This window comes from Bos taurus, chromosome 14 (genome assembly GCF_002263795.3).
Source record: "Bos taurus isolate L1 Dominette 01449 registration number 42190680 breed Hereford chromosome 14, ARS-UCD2.0, whole genome shotgun sequence".
Taxonomy (NCBI): Eukaryota; Metazoa; Chordata; class Mammalia; order Artiodactyla; family Bovidae; genus Bos; species Bos taurus.
In genome coordinates this window covers 26,521,823-26,542,590 of record NC_037341.1, presented here as the reverse complement: position 1 = coordinate 26,542,590, position 20,768 = coordinate 26,521,823, and the positions used below count along the sequence as shown (strand labels likewise).

Here is a 20,768-nt window from a genome sequence, read left to right as displayed (position 1 = left end):
CTCTTTCAGTCTCCCTGGTGACTCCTGCCATTCATCTGTAAGGTGGAAACTCAAGATTGGGGTAAAACTTGTGGCCATAGTAGTGAGTAAGGCTAATTGACTCCTGTAAGCATGAAACCTCTGGCTTGGCCTCATTACTCCTGCATTAAATCTAACATCTCCAAGTACAGTTGAAGGGACATAGTTCTTGCCTGGAATATATTTGTAATTTGGTAGAAATAAATACAGTTCTAACTCAACAATGCCCCATGTGTGAGATGTTCTGGACCAAACAGAGGAAATTAGAGTGAGATGCCAATATGGATTCTAGATTTATGAAAATTAAAACAGTTTTAAAGTATATCTTTCATTATGCAAGTAATTCATGTTTAAACATCATAAAACACTACATTTTAGTGTATGTAAATTAGGATTCCGTGTATGTAAGAACAAAAAAAAAGATGCCTAGAAGAAAAGCTGAAAAGAAATAAATCAAGTGGTTTATGTGTTTTTATTTAGATTGTGGGTGAATGATTTTTTTTCTGGTTCTGTTTTCCAAAATGTTATGGAGTAGTTACAACTACTTTTTAATGGTGTAAAATATATGATCATTCTATAAACATTTGTTCACACTTACACAGAGGAATTACTACAAAAATGTGATGGAAGTACTGTTCCTGTTTTCTGGGAAAAGGGTGATTTGAACAAGCATAAAGGAAGGGAGGACAGCCACCGGGTGTCTCCCCCCACTGCCAGCCATCCACAGTGTCACTTCATTCCATCCCCTCTCCTGCCAGGCAGGCAGGATCACTGAACTTACAGAGCAGGAACCGGGCTCTCTCAGAGGCTCCACGCCACCCAAGGCCTCATGGGAGAGGAAGCGTGCAGTCCTGCTCTGGCTGCACAGGCTCTGTCTTCCTGCTTGCTGCATGGGACACAGAAGAGCAGCAGAATCAACATTCGATGAGACAAGTAAACAGCGTACCCACATCTGTCCAGCCTGTCTTCCATTTGACAGGGCGACTGGCCTGACTTCTCTCACACAAAATCACCCCCACAGCAGATACACATATGCACACACATATACACACACATATACACAGAGAGACATGTAGGTATGTATACATACGTTACACCTATACAGGTATGTACACATATGCGCACACACATATACACATATATGCACACATATATACAGAGAGACATGCAAGAACATATATATACGCACATCGCATATACACATATACATGCACATATAGATACATATACACACAGACATACATATGCACACACACACACATTGCTGTCACTGCTTGGACCACGGATGGTCACCTGACCAAAAGCCACGATGCTCTTAACTTCTAAATGCCCATCAGATCCTCTCTTCTCAAGAATTTGAATACACAGGTGTATAAATTATGGTGACATATAATGATCATAAGCTTTTAAGCTCAGATGCTGCTCTGCTGGGGCAAGAGCAGGAGCGAGCTCTATAGAGAGCAAGGACTTGGCGGACGGAGGCCCCTCCATGAGCAGAGAAGCTGGTCCACAGAGGAAGCAAGGAAGAAATGAAGGCAACAGTGGCCGCATCACCCCCTGCTGTCTGGCAGAGCTGTGCCCATCCCCACAGCTGTCCCGTGAGCAACACGCCCCAGGAAGCCCTCTGTGTGCCAAGAGTTCCACATTCTATCTGAGCAAGCTTAACTGAATCCCTTTCCTTATGACCGAAAGGTCTTAGACCACAACAGATTATAAACACACAAATTATCAGAGTGATTGTCTCAATTCACCACTGATGACCAGTGTCCCCAGGCTCAGGTCCCTGTGGATATCTCTCAGGATTCTCAAACCCAGAGTGCATACAAGCAGACCTGTCCACTTCTCATCTGCATTTTCCCAGGTGTTCCCAGACTCAACAAGTTAACACCCTCCCAGGTATTCAAGTCAGAAGCCGAGGAGTTCGACCTTTCCCTCTCCTTTGTCTCCCACATTCAACCTATTACAAGTCCTCTCATATATGGATCAGATCCACCCGTTTCTCTGCCCCTCCACTACTCTGCCCTAGTCCAGGCTCCATCTCCTGGAATCTGATAGCTGCAGCAACTTCCTGTAGCCATTCCCTTTTAATGCTTAAGTCCCAGTTGTTGCGGGTACAACACACACACATACACAGAGGCATGTAAAACCCTCTAGTGGCATTCCTTTGCCTTTTAGGGTAAAATAAAACTCCGGAGCACAGCCTGCGATGGCCTGGCCATGCATCCTCGCCTGTCCTGCCTTTCAGCATCCCACGCACGCTCTGCCCAGGCTGAACCTCTTTCGCTTCCTCAAAAATGTCGTGCTTCTTGGCCTGAGGGACTTCCCTGAATTCTGTTTCCTTCTGCATGGAACTCTTCCTCTACTGGCTGGCTCCTACTCTCAAGACACAAGACTAAGGAACCCCAGTGTGTGGTCCTGTGACCTTCTGACCACCCAGGGCACCTACCAACCTTCTTGGTCATTCCGTTTGTATGATTTGTCTTCCCTGCTTGACTGTAAGCTCCATGTAGGCATATCCCCAACGCTGAGCCCACAGCACATGCTTAGGAAGGACCAGAGGAATGAAAGGATTAGGTTCTTTAACAACATATCGTAAAGACAGTTTAGTGAACCAGCTCTTCTACTCGCTGTTAAAACTTACACCTTTTAAGGATCTGATACAAATCCTGAAGGTGGGAGATGAGGCCAGAGAACAAAATTACTAATGTATTTAGTGTCACTAGTTTAGCATCCCTGAAATTTTTCCTCCCTCTCTGCACCACTGCGTATTTGTGTGTTAGTTGCTCAGTCGTGTCCGACTCTTTGTGACCCCATGGACCCGTCAGCCTCCTCTGTCCATGGAATTCTCCAGGCAAGAATACTACAGTGCATAGCCATTCCCTTCTCCTGGGGATCTTCCCGAGCCAGGGATCAAACCCACGTCTCATGCATTGCCTGGTCTTGATCTCTGCTCAAATATATCAGCAACACAGAGAGGTCTTTCCCTCTGTCCGATGTTACTATTTTCAAAGCTCTCATCCCTATCCAGAAGTCATTTAAAAGTGTACCTTTTAGCTGTCTCTCCCCCACAGAATGTAAGCTCGGTGAGAGCGCAGTCTTGGTGTGCCTTGCCTCTCTGTATCCTTGGCACCGAGGAAAGCACCCGGCTGGGCTCAGGGCTGCTCAATCAAAGGATATCAAGCTGAATTTATTTGCACTGAAGCTGTGACCCACAACAAGTGGTCAAATGCAACCGATGATTTGTTTCTAAGCAGTTGTAATTCAGCTACAGTAATTATTTCTGCCGATCTCTCAAAATGACTGTCCATCTTCTCCCTCATCGTCTGCCTCTTTCATCTCACCAGATACTACATTCGGGATGTCAGGGACATCTGTAAACTTCCCTTGGTTAAAGGGAACCTATGACTTTAAAAAGACGGTTCTCACTGAAGATAGTATAAAACGAGCAGTAAAAGGAAGAGCTCCGGAGGAGATAAAGGGCATCAGTCAGGAGCAGGGCGGCTCCTTTTCATGAAGAGTTCCTAGGTGATGCCTGGCCAGCGGCTCCACCCCAGGAAAATAGGCCAGCAGGGAAACCTACCCGCAGCCTGGCTTAACCCTTCCATGGCCCTCAGTTCACTAAGATGCTGGGAAAGATCAGAAGAATTCCAGCACTCCTCACTGACTGGAAGAAAACAGCAAACGAAAAAAAAAAGAAAAGACTGATTGCGATGTGGCTCCCCCACCCCCAAGCTTTCTTCTCCCAAAGAGCCTTCTGTTCAGAGAAATTAAAGGACTCTGATAGCAGATCACAAATTCAGGACAGAAAAGCTCCACTATGTAGCCAGAGACTGTATTGTGGGTAACCAGACATCGGACACTTTTTTTTTTTGCTTATGAACTTTTGGAGACCATTCGAATAAAAGACTGCTTGTTCCTGGACAAACACTCACCAGCAAAGAAGCCTTTAAGAGGACGGGGGATTTTTGTTTTGCATTTTCCCTTTGTAAAAAGAGAAGAGAGAGAGACCAGAGAGACACTTGCTCTACTTACTTTTCAGATGAAAGAACCTAGAATTTGTTTACTATTGTTGGGGATTCATGTTTACAAGTTCCTACGCCTCTGTGGTTAAAAAGAAATGCTATTTTTAAAAGCAAAAACCCACACAAGCCTCCATATGTAGGGCTTTTCTTCCTCTTCCTGTCTCCCCACCTTCATGTGACAGATGGCCATGAACCTATAAGCCAAGTCAATGCTCAGGAGGTGACTCTTTCTTTCCCTGCCTCCCTTTCCTTCAGAGACCATACCTGAGTTGGAAAACACTCTGTCGTCAAAGCTCAGTGCAATTCAACTTGTCCTAAAAGTCACACCCCAGAGCTTCTCCTTTTCAGAAAGCCTAGCCCCTGGCCTATATGATCCTAAAACCTGAGTTTCAGTTCCCTGTCCCTTGCAGTCCTCATCCTCCTTGTATCCATGAACCATTTCTGCGTTTAAGGTAGCAAGATGTGGACGAATGTCCTTTTAAAAGAGGGTGTGCCGTAACTGGGTCACTGACTGTGTGACTAATCATGGTTGCCTAGAACCACAGTGACTGTGGCTTCAACTTGCCTTGTCGTTTGTGAACCACGAAATGACCCAGCTACAGGCAGGCTCTGGAGCTCGAGGCTCTTCCCAGGCCCCAGGCTTGGGGCCTCAGGGATCCAACCTCCTCAGAGCCCCTCTCAGCCAGGTCTTTGCAGGCTCCAGTCTTAGAAAAAGCATTGGCAACAGGCCCTCTCTGGTCCCATGTCCATTTAGCAACACTGAATTCAAATGAGAAAAAGAAGGGGCCTAGAATAAGTTTCAAGATTTTTTTTTAAAGGAAAGGGAACAAGAAAAAGGACTTCCCCCAACTTACTGTGGGGTCCTTTGTTGTCGCTATCATTTACTCACTTATTGCACTAAGAAATCCATAAATCTTTCCCCAATCACGACAGCAATTTAAGGAATTTTCAGAACAGAAGCAGCCTTTGCCAAAGGGTCCCCTCAATGTATCCTGAGTTAGGAGCACCTGAGATTGCCTGGCTGCAATGCTGGGGTCAGTGCCAGGTCGGGGTGCAAGGGGGAGCAATTAACCCCTTTCTATCTTGCCTACCATCAACGTTTCTGCGGGCTTGCAGTGCTAAAAAAAAACCACTCAGGGCCCAGAGGTTTAGTTACAAATGAGGAAAAGGACTGGTATTAATAGTGAAAGCAGCGAAGGATCTGTTCTCACGACTTCTCAACAGGAACCTCCCACCCCAACTCTGGAAAAAGAGGGTTTTATCCTACCTAGTTGGGGTGACATAGGGGAAGGTCCGCAAGGGACCCCGCCAGCTCCTCCAGCCCCGCCCCCTTACCTGGGTTCCTCTTACCCCCCTGGGCAACGCCTCAGGTGGAAACTCACTTTTTTCTTTCTTATCACAAGAATTCTACTAGGTAACTACTGTCTTGGGGAGGGGAAGCCGCGTTGTCTCCGAAAGCGCAGACGGAAGCAACAAATGGGAGGAAAAAAAAAAAAAAAAAAACAGGCCAGGCTTGTGAAATCCCAAACCGGACTGGTAAGAACAACATCATAAATTATGGATCTCCCCAAGCCGCCTCCGGCCAGGCCCTGTGCGGGACGTCTCCAGGGACTCGCAGGGCGCGGGTGTCCTCAGTGGTCCGGGCTTGCGGTTGGCAGGGGCCACTGAGGCCCCCGTGGGGCGACGAGTCCAGGGCCCACCCCGGGACCCAGGGGACGGCGACCCCGAGCCGGCCGAGCTCCGATCGCCTTTGTTGGCGGGGATCTCCGAGCGTGGGCCGGGCCTGCGGACCGCAGGGGCGCGCGGGGCAGGCAGGTGCGGGGGCGGCGCGGGGGCCCCGAGCGGCCGGCGACAGCTGCGCGAGGGCGCGGGGGCGGAGGCGGGCGTCACGCGCGGGACGCCCATCTGGCCCGGGTCTCCTCCCGCGCCCGCGGCGGGAGGGACAAGTCAAGGTCAGCGGCGGCGGCGCGCGGTGGGCGCCCAGACCCGGGCCTCGGTCGCGCCCGCCCAGCGCCCCGCCAGCCCCGGGCGCCCACCTTGCCCTTTGTCCTTCCTGCCGAGCAGCTGGGCCGTGACCCCCGGCAGCCTCGGAGCCGGCGGGATTAAAGGAGCCTCCGCCCCGCGGACAAACTGCAACTCCGACCCCCCCAGCCCTCAACCACCCCACCTATTGTTTTGTTTTTATTTTGTTTTCTTGGCAGCGTTTCAACCACTCCTCGTAAGGTGGGCAACCCCCACCCGGTCACATTTAAATGTGTTTGTGTGCCAGACCGGCCTGCTGTTACACCCTTTCAGCTCTGCAACCCGCACCGCAGACACAATGAATTAGGAGATTAAAGTTACCGAAAAACCACTCATTCTGCAGCTCTATTGACCAACGTGTAAAGGGGCTTTGTGTGTGTGTGTGTGTACGACACAGAGACACACACAAGCCTCACAGTTGTTCTTCTGTAATTTTGTCTTCAAATACGCTTTTTTTTTTTCCTATGATGCTGATGAAAGGTCAATAATGAGACTCAAAAATAAGCCACCTTCTCTAGTAAGCCCCTACTCCCAGAGTTGGGGTCCTCCTGGGGCAGAGAAAAGGGAACCCCAGATCAAGCCAAGTCGGGTGTGAGTTAGGCCCTGGAGAAAATTGCGGGCAGAGGAAACGTGGGGGGCGGCTTCCTGGATTTCTGCTGCAGGAAGAAACCACCAGTGGGAGGGAGGGAGGGCAGCAGGGGAAGGGCTAGGGAGGGGCGGGGGAGGAGGGGGGGCTGGAAGGAGGGACGGGGCTCCTCCAGGCCGCGGGGGGAAGGGCGGGGTGGACGGGGAGGCCGGGCTGTCTTTGTTTGGCTCTGGTGGGCAGGGGCTGGGCCCCGGGAACGGGAACGCGCCTGGGAGCGCCCGGGCGGTCAGCTGCCCGGCGAGGTACCAGCTGGCACCTGTGCCTGAGAAAATCGCGCTCAAGCAGCATCTTTGTTTAGCATCGGAGCACTGCGGAGGTAATTACTGCCGGTTAGAAAAACGGAGGAGCCGGTAACTGAAACCCCCGGCCCCTCGGCTTATCAAACTCCCAGGTTACAAGTGCGATTTCCAGCCAGGTTTGGAGGCCGCCTCCCACAAAGCTGCCAGTCTGTGACTTTAGATTCGACAGCTTGGAACCAGTTCCCCGGAGGCTCCGTTCCAGGTATCCTCTTAGCTCAGAGGTCAGACTAGGATCAGAGATAAAATGTCATCACGAAAATTTTTCTAATCGCCAAAGCAGTGCTACTTTAAAAACTAGAACCATCCTTTTTATCTGGAATTAAGCCGGTGGAATAAGGGGAAGGGGACTTTGGTCTTCAAATAACAATAATTGCCTCCACGGTTAGTTGTTGAGCTCTTTTTATGTGTCAGACGCTATGGAAGCACTTTGATGAATTCTCTAAGTCTTCACAGCCTTAAAAGGAAGACACTTACCACACCATTTGATAGATACAAGACTGAGCCTTAGAGAAGCCTGCGAGGGTCCACAGTGTTACTACAAGCTCACCAGCCCTGCCCATGTCTGGAAGGTGAGAAATGGCCGTCATTATTCACGCTCAGGCTTATACCACTCTTTGGGACCCCCAAGGATTATAGCCCACCAGGCTCCTCTGTCCATGGGAGTTCCAGGCAAGAGTACTGGAGTGGGTTGCCATTTCTTTGTCCAGGGAATCATCCTGATCCAGGGATCAAACCCACGTCTCCTGCATTGGCAGGCGAATTCTTTACCAGTGAACCACCTGGGAAGCCCCGAGGAGAGGAGATGGCCATGAGCACCAGAAGCCCACCAAAGAGCAAGTTGAATGAAGAACACACATCCTGATTTTCTGCAGCCAACACAGGTCCTTTGCTGAAGCTGGAGATGTAGCGCAGAGAGGCTGGTTCTCCAGACACACATTCTCCCCACTCATATCCTCCTTCAGGTCAGAAAGTGAAAGTGAAAGTCAGTCACTCACTCTTTTCCATCCCATGAACTATACAGTCCATGGAATTCTCCAGACCAGAATACTGGAGTGGGTACCCTTTCCCTTCTCTGGGGATCTTCCCAACCCAGGGACTGAACAGGGGTCTTATGCATTGCAGGCAGATTCTTTACCAGCTGGGATTCTTTACCACAAGGGAAGCCCTCAGGTCAGAAGCAGACCTCATAGGAGTCATTTGCGTTTCTGAAAAATAGTGTTTTCAAGAAGTGGCTTCTTTTATAGGTTGGTGTAGTAATTTAATTAGTGAAAAATGTTTCACGAACTTTCTTCTTAAAAAGTTGACCTTCAACACATGCAGCTAATTATATGGACAATCATAAACAGTTTAGGAATCAACGTTGGCTTTAAGACTCAGGTAGGTGGATAAACTCATGGCCCAACTCCTGATTTAATTCTTTTTGGCATGGTAGTGACTAAAATCAGGACATTTAATTTTAGGTGTACATTTGAATGTATAGCATCAGACTATGATATCAAACTGAAGCATTAGTGCTATTAACACTGGTAATAATTGCTAATAGCAATCAGTCACATCAACTGGACAGTTACTTTGCGTCAAGTATTGCACCAAGTGCCAAACATTCATTGTCTCATTTAATGCTTACAAAGGAAACTCTGGCTTCCGCTCCTTGCCCAGTCTTCACTTCACACAGCAGGAGCCAGAGAGCTCCTTGTAAAATGTGCAAGCCCACCAGGCTCCTCTGTCCATGGGATTTCCTAGGCAAGAATACTAGAGTGGGTTGCCATTTCCTCCTCCAGGGGTTTTTAAAGTGTGAGTGAGGTCAAGTGTGGCTCTTGAGTAAAGTCCTCCAGGGGCCTCCCAGAGTGCTCTAGAACTGAGCTCTGAGTGCTTCCCATGGCCCCCAGCACTATCCTCCAACCCAGAGGGCGGTGTTCAGTTTCTTCAACCTGCAAAAGCATCTGTACCCCAGGGCCTTTGCACATGCTCCTCCCTCCACCTGGAATATCTAGCCTTTGCCTAGCTAATTTTTTTCACTCTTCAAATGTCCCCACCTCACAGAGACCTTTTTTCAAACAAATCACCCTGTTTTCCTTCATCACTCTTAACATCAATTGCTTTTTTTGTTTGTTTGCTTACTTACTCATTTTTCTCCCTGAGCAACAAAACCCAGCAGGATGGATGGGACACATGCTCAATGTTGCTCTCAGACCCATTCTGACACATCTGGGATGCGCAGTGTTATTCATTAAATTAATCAGTAGAGAAGCACCCTCACAGGAAGATACTGTTACCCTCACTTTATACATAAAGAGGTGCAGGGTGTGAATAACTTCCCAAAAATCCTATAGCTGAAATGGGGCGATGGCTGTTTCAGTTTACAAACTTCAATTGAAACTGAAAAACAAAATGACGAACACACTTGACCATGAAGAACTGTTAAGACCAAACTGGATTCTATAGAAGCAGGACTTGGAACTGTTTAAATTTACAGAAGGGCACTATCTCCAAATACATTAGAGATGAATCCATCGTCTTGCACACCTACACCAGCCACACAGGTTAATATTAAAGTGTTCTGTGGCTTCTGATGCAGTATTTCCTGCTATTCTAATTTTTTTTTTAATTTTCAAAGTATTTGAGGATTCAGACTATGTCTCTTCAAATCGCATGGGCTGACGGGCGTTCCATCCAGTCATTTCTGCTCTTACCTACGGAAACCAGCAGAATGTGGTTTTATTTCACAATAGAAGGAGACAAATGGAGCCACAAACCCAGTGACCTATTCTAGTGCACGGGTTCTGGGTCCTCAGATTCCACCAACCTCAAATCAAAAATATTCAGGGGAAAAAAGAATTCCACAAAGTTTCAAAAAGCAAAACTTGAATTTGTTCCATGTAGTCAGCTACTGACATAATATTTACATTGTATTAGGTGTTATAACTACTCTGCCGTGCTTTCGTCACTTAGTCGTGTCCAACTCTTTGCGACCCCATGAACTATAGCCCACCAGTGTCCTCTGTCCATGGGTATTCTCCAGGCAACAATACTGGAGTGGATTGCCATGCCCTTCTCCAGGGAATCTTCCCAACCCAGGGATTGAACCCAGGTCTCCCACATTGCAGGCGGATGCTTTACCATCTGAGCCATCAGGGGACCCCTATAACTACTCTAGAGAAGTTTAAAGTTTAAAGGAGGATGTGCATGTGTGTGTGTGTGTGCTGTTTTATGTAAAGGACTTGAGCATCCTTAGACACCCTGAGACCAACCCAGTCAGATACCAAGGGACCTGTACGGTAAGTCCCCTGCATATGAACTTTCAAAGATGTGAATGTTCCCCTGTATGCCAGCTGTTGTACTGTACTACTATACTTTTCAAGGTACTGTACTGTAAGATGAAAAAATGTTTATTTTTTATGTATTATTTGTGTGAAAAATATTAGAAACCTATTACAGTACAGTACTGTATAGCTGATTGTGTTAGTTGGGTATCTAGGCTAACTTTGTTGGACTTAAAAACAAACTGGACTTACAAACATGCTCTTGGAACGCAAGTTGGTCGTATGTAAGGGACTTAGCATACTTTTAAATTTTTGAAGAAATCATCAGAAGCCCTCACCCAAGAGAAAAGCGAAATTCAAAAAGAGGAGGGGCTGCTTCATTCTAAAATTGCTGGAGTCCCTTCAATATTAAGGATTCACTGTTTCTGCCAGTAAGGAACTGGCTTTTTTGTAACGAGAAAGATGTCCTTGAGCTTATCTTTTTGTTGCTTTCACAGCTGAGAAAACCCTGCAGATCCCCCTGAGGAAGTGCACCCGGGTTCCAGCCAAGCCCTGTACCCTGCACATGTGGTACTTCCCTTCAGAGAATTGAAGTTTTCTGTTTCCTTCCGGCAGGAACCATAGATGCTCCGTAGGAAAATACAGGAATTCGATTCACAGGGAACAAAACACGACAAGTCCAGGGGGAGGGGGAGATTTTCCTGCAATGGATGAATTTCCCTGGTTTCACATGACACTGTGTATGGTTTATAACTCACGTACCACAGGGGGCTGAAAATTGTCATTTCCTGGCCCCTCCAGTGGCGGTTTTCCAGTGGGGAGCGTGTTCTGACTAACCAATGCTGTTTTTTTTTAACTCTTGAGTCTTTGTGTTTGTGAAAGAAAGCCAACCTGTGCTTGCAGGGGGAGGGGATGAGAAGGTGAGCTGCAGAGAAACAATCTAGAGTTGATCTTATTATCAATCATCTCTGCCTGTTGTGAGAGTTTTAACAAGAAAAGTCTACCCACACATACTGGCATTGATATGCATGTTGCCATGTTACTTAGAGCCTAAAGTGAGATGTCATCTTTCTATCAGATGGGTTTTTAATAGAAATATTCAGACTAAATTGAGATTTTTCAGAGAACTTTGTCATCAAGAATCCAAACTTGACTGTGAAATTATAGGGGAGAGAGATTATATGCACTGTCAGTGTTTTTAAGTACACAATTTTGTTTTTACTGGTTCACTTCGTCTTTCATATGTTGAAGCGTGCGAGTGTGTATGTGTGTGTTGAGGGTGGTGTTTGTGAATCTTGAGCTTCTGTGCAATGTGCATTTGCTGTTATACTTAAATGATTCTGAAATTCAGCAAAGGTAGGCAAGGTGAACCTTCAGTTTGCTCTGGTTTCTTTTTTTTTTAACTTTTTATTTTGTATTAGGGTATATCCGATTAACAATGTTGTGATAGTTTCAGGTGGACGGCAAAGGGACTCAGCCGTACGTATACATGTGTGTATGATTTTTTCTCTTTGGTGTGGCAGTTGTAAAATTGCCTGTACATGCAGGCAACATCGAGACCAGCTCAGTCCTTCAGGAAGGCCCCCTGTGACACAGGGAACCTCAGTTCTCAAGGTGCGGTCAGCTGTCTGTAGAAATGACAGGCTCTCAGGGGTGGCCAGTGTATGTGTGGCTTACAGAAAGTTGACAGGCCCAGTCCCTCGAAGTGACAAGCCCATTTCTCAGGAAGGTAACATCAAGTCATGGAAGAAGACCAATCTCAAGGAAGTCTCTACCAAGTTGAAACGATCATCACGGGGACTTTTAGATCCAGACATTTTCACTGTCTCCTTAGTATTGTTGGGAGAAAGCGGGAAGAAAATGACTTGACCGATGAGTAATATGCACTCAGGGATCGATGCCCTACCACTGGGGATCAAAGCAAGAAAGACAGACGTCGGAGCCTCGTGTTGTACATATTCCTGACCATGTGGTTGGCATGCTTTGCATTAAATATGAATTAGCTGAACTCTGGGTTGACATGTCAGTTTCATGTGGGTTTTGATTAAGCAAGAGGCAGTTAGTTCTAGGGCTTCCCATCTGCCTTCCAGTACAGGAAAACATAGGTTCAATCCCCCATCCAGGAAGATTCCACATGGCTTGGAGCAACTAAGCCTGTGGGCCCCAACTTCTGAGCCCATGTGCTGCAACTGCTGAAGCCTGCACGCCCTAGAGCCTGTGCTCCACAAGAGAAGCCACTGCGATGAGAAGCCTGTGAGCACCACAACTAGAGAATGCCCCTGCAGAGCAACAAAGACTCAGCACAGCCAAAAATAAATAAGTTTTTTAAGAGGCAGTTCTAAGCCCACTATTCCAGGTGACCTAACTAATCATTTCTTGCCCTGAGAAGCTTGGGACCAGACTGGGGACTCATCAGGGTACTGCCCCTGGGAATCCAACCGCCTAGCCAACTAACCCCCAGATGATTTGTCCAGCATCTCTCTAACTGAGGCAAAACCCCAGGGAGGGAAAGTACCTTTCTCTTCCCAACACCTCAGCCCACAGCTGCGACCCTGACATTTGATACTTTTCACATTGATTCATAACTGCTAATCAAAAAGCAGTTATTTTTCAATTATCTGGAAAATAGACACCCCAAAGTCAGAGTTCCTAGGGATTTTCCCTCCAAGAATAAAGGTATGAATAAAAATTTCCTGAATATAGGTAACTATTTCTATCGGGGCAAGAAGCCTGGAATATTTTCCTAAAAGATGAGAAGAAATTCCATGCTTAAAATTATGAGGTGCACTGAACTCAGAAAAAGGCATCTTAGGAAAGTAGAAGAGTGAATCAGTGAATGAATATGGTGCCATGCAGACAATGAGAAAATGAGCGGTAATGTGATCTCATTGCTTTGTGGGGGAGACGCTGAGTTGTTCGGAGGACTTTTTTTTTTTCACTGCTGGGGGAAAGCCACACATGTTGCAGTTCTGCCAAGCAGCCTGGAGACAATGAAGTCAGGTGTCCAGAGAACACCCTGGCCCCACCTGTAGGTCCGTGCTGGCCTCCAAGCCTCCCTCATCAGCATCAAGTTACTCAGGTGATTCTTCAATTTACCTGAAGGCATTAGAGGACTCGTGTAAAAATCTAGATGAACTGAACTCATAAAGTGATAAGTAACGCAACTCTGAGAGCCTATTAGAGGGGAAAATTGAAAAGGTTGCAGCCAATTATTAATAAGACAGGTGAACATGAGATGTCTGGAGAAGGGCTTGGGCCACAGGAAACAGATCGCCAATGTGAAAATGCTCGGAGCAGCCACCTGGCAGCCCCGGGGATGGATCTAGCCAGGACAGGAGATGTTTTGATAGTCCACAGGGACTTAAAAAAAGGTAAGACAACATAAAAATCAAGATTTTCTTTTTACATGTAGAAAAATCTGCATTTTGATCCTCTCTATCTCACACACTTACAAACAAAACTCACTGTTTAGTTCAAGTCCACTCACTTGCATCATAAAAAGCAGGATAAAGTGATTGATCTCATCTGAATTACCAAAAAGTTTTGCTTTTAGGAAAATGAAACCACCATTCTTCCATGAAGAGGGCCAGGATGCCCATAAGACAGGCAGGAGGAGCCCAGGACACAAAATTTAAGGAGGTACTTGCTGTGAAGCAAGTGCAGGGCTGGCACTTGAGAGGGAGAAGGAGGGCTTCCTTAAATTCAGGACTTGTGCCTCCCTCTGATTCTGGGCCACTAGCAATCACCATGGGGTGGGAGGAATGCTATCAACACATATCATGAAGTCTCTTCCATTCAAATAAAATCAGAGAAATATTGTTGCTGTTCAGTCGCTAAATTGTGTATGACTCTTTGCGACCCCAAGAACTGTGGCATGCCAGGATTCCCTGTCCTTCACTGTCTCCCAGAGTTTGCTCAAATTCATGTCCGTTGAGTCATTGATGCCATCCAACCATCTCATTCTTTTCTGGTCCCTGCTTCTTTTGCCTTCGATCTTTCCCAGCATCAGGATCTTTTCTAATGAGTCAGCTCTTTGCATCAGGTGGCCAAAGTATTGGAGCTTCAGCTTCAGCATCAGTCCTTCCAATAGGATATTCAGGGTTGATTTCCTTTAGAACCATTGGGCTTCCCACTTTTATTATATTTTAGAATTCAAGCTATAAAACTCTAAATTTGAACCCCCTGACTCCACCCCCTCATCTAAGAACATGCTCTTAAAAACTTTTAGAAGCTTCTCCCAGGACTGCAATCTGTGGTTTGATAAGGTTGCTTCTTGCCGCTATGGAAACCCAACCGCCAAGTTCTGCACTCCCTGTACATATGGAAGAGGTGAGCAATGTCTTTTTTAACCTTCATTTTCCTAAAAACATCATGTGGTCACCTTTCAGCCCCTCTCAACCCTTTTCACCTTTTCTTATCAAACCCATTTTCCTTTTGTCATTGAGATGGTAGGTTTCTAGTTTCCATTTAGACACTTATACCCAACAGTGGTATCACATAGAATGTCAAGAAAAAAACACAAAACCCACTCTTTACAGCTAATACTGTTTTAGGTTTATATAGTGTAGACTAGAAACCATGGTAGGGGGAAATAATGTAATCTTTAGCCACAAAGCTCAGATCACTGTGCTGAGCAAAAACAGTCAAAGATTGTGCCTTCTACAGAGGCCCCTTGATCTGTAATACAGCACAGCTCTGTCATCGTGGCTGAAGATTCCAGGGAAAGGGATCTGACCTGAAGGAAAGGAGCTGTGGACTGCTTGGTGGCTATGGGATGTCCTGATATGACAACACTGCTTTGTACAGACCTGCTGGATGAGATGCTAACAAACCCAAACAGGTAACTTTCAGGGAACTACAGTGTAAGCTGTTAAAAAAAAAAAAAAAAAGATATAACTACAGATCAAATCAGTCAATTCTAAAGGAAATCAACCTGAATATTCATTGGAAGGACTGATGCTGAATTTGAAGCTCCAATACTTTGGCCACCTGATGCGAAGAGCTGACTCATTAGAAAAGACCCTGATGCTGGGAAAGACTGAAGGCAGGAGGAGAAGGGGACGACAGAGTATGAGATGGTTGGATGGCATCACCGACTCAATGGACATGAGTTTGAGCAAGCTCTAGGAATTGGTGAAGGACAGACAAGCCTGGCATGCTGCACTCCATGGGGTCACAAAGAGTCAGACTTGACTGAGAAACTGAACAGCAACAAACAGTGGAGTGAGAAGGGTGGACAGAAAGCCAGAGAAGGAAGTAAACAGAAGGCATGAGGTGTGGAAATTTGTTGTTGTTCAGTCACTAAGTCAGATCCAACTCTTTGCGACCCCATGGACTGTGTCATGCCAGGCACCTCTGTCCTCCACCATCTTCCAGATTCTGCTCAAATTTATGCCCATTGAGTCAGTGATGCTGTCTAACCATCTCATCCCCTGTGTGGAAGTTGGGAGGCAGCAAAGCCATGAGGTAGTAGAATCTGGGAGGGTGTGGGGAGGAGGATGGAAGGGGAGACCAGATGGCAGTGACAGGAGAGATGGAAGCGACTGGGGACGAGGAGAGGGAGACCGGGGCTGTGTCTGCAGTGATCATTCCCTGTCCTTTCTTCAGGTATGATCATCCCTGAAGCACTTTCCTCACCTCCATCCTGTGGCTCTGCAACTGGAGGACTGGCCAATCAGAGCATCCCGTTCTCCTCGCTGCAGGGACCCGTGTGAGCATGGGCCTGCAAGTCAAACCAGGTCAGTGAGGCCAATGGCACTGGCTCCCAGAAGCAATACTAAAACTGCAAAGAGTTCTCTTTGCTGCAGTTGTGAAGTCAACCTTGCCAGGAGCCACCCTATGGAGAAAGTCAGCCCTGATGTGAAATCAGCCAAGGGGTCGATGGTAGGGAAGCCTGGGCCACAGAAGTGAGGCCCACCGCTCTCTGCCACAGATGGGGTGTTCACAGGGTGCTGATGGCTTGGCACCTGCTTCCGGGGACAATGGCATAGCTGGGCTCTGCTTGGAAGGACCAGCCTGCGTCCTGTCTAGCGTGCACTATATGAAGCTGACACCATGCTTGCTGAAAGAAAAAAGCTGGGAACGCAGTGGCTTCTTAGCGGGCGATAGTTATTATTACCAGGACGTGACACAGCCCTTATCTCCAGTGGAGTCCCCTAACTCTCAGGGCAAAGTCACAGATTTTCAGAAGGACCCTCAAAAGCCCTTTAGGAAGCTGCCACACTGGAAGGCGTTTCTCCCAGGTCCAGTACATCAGATTCTCCTCGATTCTGGACAGATCTCTGCTTCCTCAGCATTTACCTGTGAGCACTTGTGGGGAGTCCATCTGTTTAAATGCCAGAGTGACAGAGATCAGATCACCAAGGCATGTGGCAGCTGAGACCCCCGAGAGGACAGACTTCTGCTGCCCATTTCAGCCTCACTGAGTGGACAGACAGACAACACTGCTTGCAGTGTCATACTGATATTCTGCGCTCCCCCACACCACTTTTTTTTTTCCTTTTTGACCTTTATTGTCAAATTCACTAAGGCACATAGGCACAATTACACTACAATATTACAGTCTGTTTGCAGCTAAGTTATCACCATCAAATCACATACTACGTGGATCAGCACCCAAATGTGAACTGCCAGGTCCATCTAGCTGGAAAATACTTTGACATTTGGATTATCTTTTCCCCAACACATGACTAAAGCTGAAGAGGGCATATTTGGAAAGCAAATTTTGTGGTAATTCTAAGATAGCTCTTGAAAAAGCATATGAGGACACCTCAAACAATTAAAAAGAGAACTATCATATGATCCAGTAATTCCACTCCTGGGTATTTATCCAAAGAAAAGGAAAACACTAACTGGAAAAGTTATCTACAATTCTATGTTCACTGCACTATCATTCACAATAGCCAAGATATAGAAGCAACCTAAATGCCCATCAACAGATAATTGGTATACATATATGTGTGTATGTACTTGTGTATTTATACATGCATACATAATGGAATGAAGTCCTCCGATGGCTCAGATAGTAAAGAATTTACCTGCAGTGCAAGGGACCCAGGTTCGATCGCTGGTTTGGGAAGATCCCCTGGAGAAGGAAATGGCAACCCATTCCAGTATTCTTGCCCGGGAAATCCCATGGACAGAGGAGCCTGGCGGGCTACAGTCCATGGGGTTGCAAAGAGTTGGACACGACTGAGCACGCACACATATAGTGGAACATTCAGTTCAGTTCAGTTCAGTCACTCAGTCGTGTCTGACTCTTTGCAACCCCATGAATCGCAACACGTCAGGCCTCCCTGTCCATCACCAACTCCCGGACTTCACTCAGACTCACGTCCATCAAGTCAGTGATGCCATCCACCCATCTCATCCTTTGTCATCCCCTTCTCCTCCTGCCCCCAATCCCTCCCAGCATCAGAGTCTTTCCCAATGAGTCAACTCTTTGCATGAGGTGGCCAAAGTACTGGAGTTTCAGCTTTAGCATCATTCCCTCCAAAGAAATCCCAGGGCTGATCTCCTTCAGAATGGACTGGTTGGATCTCCTTGCAGTCCAAGGGACTCTCAAGAGTCTTCTCCAACACCACAGTTCAAAAGCATCAATTCTTCGGCACTCAGCCTTCTTCATAGTCCAACTCTCATCCATGCATGACCACAGGAAAAACCATAGCCTTGACTAGATGGACCTTTGTTGGCAAAGTAATGTCTCTGCTTCTGAATATGCTATCTAGGTTGGTCATAACCTTCCTTCCAAGGAGCAAGCGTCTTTTAACTTCATGGCTGCAGTCGCCATCTGCAGTGATTTTGGAGGCCAAAAAAATAAAGTCTGACACTGTTTCCACTGTTTCCCCTTCTATTTCCCATGAAGTGATGGGACCAGATGCCACGATCTTTCGTTTTCTAAATGTTGAGCTTTAAGCCAACTTTTTTACTCTCCACTTTCACTTTCATCATTTAGCCATAAAAAGAACGAAATGCTGCCCTTTGTGACAACATGGATGGACTTTGAAGGTATTACGCTAAGTGTAATAAGTCAGACAGAGAAAAATAAATATTGTATTTTTACATTTGTATTTAAATGTGGAATCTAAAAAAGAAAACAAATGAACAAACATGACTGAACAGAAACAGAGTTATCCGTACAGAGAACAAACAGGCGATTGCCAGAGGGAGAGGGGTAGGTGTATGAGAGAAACAGGTAAGAGATATTAAGAGGTACAGACTTTCAGTTAGAAAACAAATGAGTCATGAGTATGAACTGTACAGTGTGGGGTTACAGTCAACGATGACATCGTATCTTTGTGTGATGACATAATACCTAGACTTACCATGGGGCTCATTCTGAAATGCAGAGAAATATCAGATTGCCGTGTTGTGCATCCAGGGCTAATGTAGTGTGGCAGGTCAATTATGCTTCAAAAACACACAAACTCATAGAAAAAAAGATCAGATCTGTGGTTACCAGAGGTAGGGGTGGAGGATGGGAACCTGGATGATAGCAGTCAAAAGGCACAAACTCCCAGGTATAAATTCTAGAGAGGTTAATGTGCAGCGTTATAAAGACAACCAACGCTACTGTATGTGTTACATGGGAAAGTGGCCAAGAGAGAAAACCTGAAGAGTTCTCATTTCAAGGAAAAACTATATATATATTTTTCTGTTTCTTTCATGTTGTTTCTGTTTGAGATGATGGGATGTTCACTAAACTTACAGCACCATGTCAGTTACATCTCAATAAAACTGGAAGAAAAAGAAAATAATATCAATCATTCTTGGATACTTCAAAGAGTAAAAGTGTAGTAACGCAAAGGTTTGGCTTTCCCAAGGAAACTGTAATCACGGATGACCAGAGCTGCCCATGTCTCACCACCTCCCTGGCCTGACCTCACAGGGTGAGCACTTTTGTGGGAGTCCAGCCCAGGGGGAAAGCATTGCAGCAACAAAGCGCCCCCACCCCACAACCAAGACACACAGGGTGGGGAGGGGGAGTAAAGGTATCCTGGCCTCAGAGGACCTACAGTAACCTTAAAAGAGAAAACTTGAGTTGGTTAGCACTCACTTTATACACTGAATCGGGGCTTCCCTGGTGGCTCAGCTGGTAAAGAATCTGCCTGCAATGTGGGAGACCTCGGTTCAGTCCCTGGGTTGGGAAGGTCCCCTGAAGGAAGGGTATGGCAACTCACTCCAGTATTCTTTCCTGGAGAATCCCACGGACACAGGAGCCTTCCGGGCTACAGTCCATGGGGTTGCAAAGAGTTGGACATGACTGAGTAACTAAGCACAGCACAGCACAGCACAGAAGGGCCAGGAAGAACTGAGACCACAGAGTAGGGGTCAGGGATGAAGATGAGGGTGACAGGAAGGAGGTGAAATAAGGAGTGAAAACTGTTGAAGGCAAATATCCCCATCAACTTCCCGCAGACATATTTGTCACCTGGGAGATTAGGGCGTGGAGCCCAGATCAGAAATCATCTATCACAAAGCAGGGGAGTCTGATTGGTCTGGGTCTCTCTCTACTCCTCTTTCCTTCAAAAGACAGCAGACTAAAAGAAGTGTTAAGAGTTCAAGGTCTGAGCCAGATAGGTGCTGTGTGCTTAGTCACTAAGCTGTGTCTGACTCTTTGCAACCCCAGGGACCTTAGCCCGCCAGGCTCCTCTGTCCATGGGATTCTCCAGGCAAGAATACTGGATGGAGTTGCCATGCCCTTCTCCAGGGGAATCTTCCCAACCCAGGGATGGAACCAGTGTCTCTTGCATCTCCTGCATTAGCAGGAAGGTTCTTTACCATTGAGCCACCTGGGAAGCCCCTGAGCCAGATTATCTGGATGCAAATATTGACCATCACCTGGTTGCTTCATGCCCTGGAGCAAGTTACTTCTTTTTGCCTCAACCTCTTCATCAATGAAAATGATAATACCATCTATCTCAAAACTGTAAGAGATGATGGTTGAAAAGTTCCCGTCAGATAGAAAAATATTTGGTAAATATTAGTTGCTGCTCTCCCCAGATCTTTAATTATTCATGCAGGGCCCGTGATAACTGACGTGCGTATAGATTATTGACAAAGCGCCATCCTCCTCAGGCATCCTGAGGCTGGAGAGGAGCTTGGGATGTCACTTTGATCTCGTGTGTGTTTATAGTCAGCAGAAATTAATTCACAGGCTACATGTGTCAGTTGCCATAGGCTTCAGGTCCCGCTCAGAAAAGACCCTGAACAAAAGAAAGGAACATTCAATGTCAATAGGTGAATCTGGAACTTCCCCAGAGTGCACTCTTACTCAAATGAAATCACAGCAAACATGAAAGTTCTTAGAATGGTCTCCCTCGGTAATCAGGTGGAAGCTTTGCTCTTTACATTTCAGGAGAAAAGCTGTAAGAAATGGGCCTTTTCAAAAACCCCAAATTCACACCAGAAAAAAACAATGTCTAGAATATCTCCACACCAGACTCCATCACACACGATCTTGTTGAGAAGTCGTTACTGATCTTTGCAATTTCATAGT

The 20,768-nt window shown here is 46.5% G+C and overlaps 2 long non-coding RNA genes across 2 annotated transcripts; one reads left to right on the top strand and one right to left on the bottom strand.

The window, feature by feature from the left end:
• Positions 1-471: 471 nt before the first annotated feature.
• Positions 472-3,925, bottom strand: LOC104974028 (uncharacterized). Its single transcript, XR_811132.4, has 3 exons — positions 3,066-3,925; positions 2,469-2,560; positions 472-904 (listed from the first exon to the last, which is right to left on the bottom strand). It is a non-coding gene; the product is annotated as an uncharacterized lncRNA (long non-coding RNA).
• A 307-nt stretch (positions 3,926-4,232) lies between these two features.
• On the top strand, positions 4,233-20,214 carry LOC132342197 (uncharacterized). The gene is made up of 3 exons (XR_009490483.1): positions 4,233-5,576; positions 6,242-15,110; positions 15,878-20,214. It is a non-coding gene; the product is annotated as an uncharacterized lncRNA (long non-coding RNA).
• The last annotated feature ends 554 nt before the right edge of the window (positions 20,215-20,768 follow it).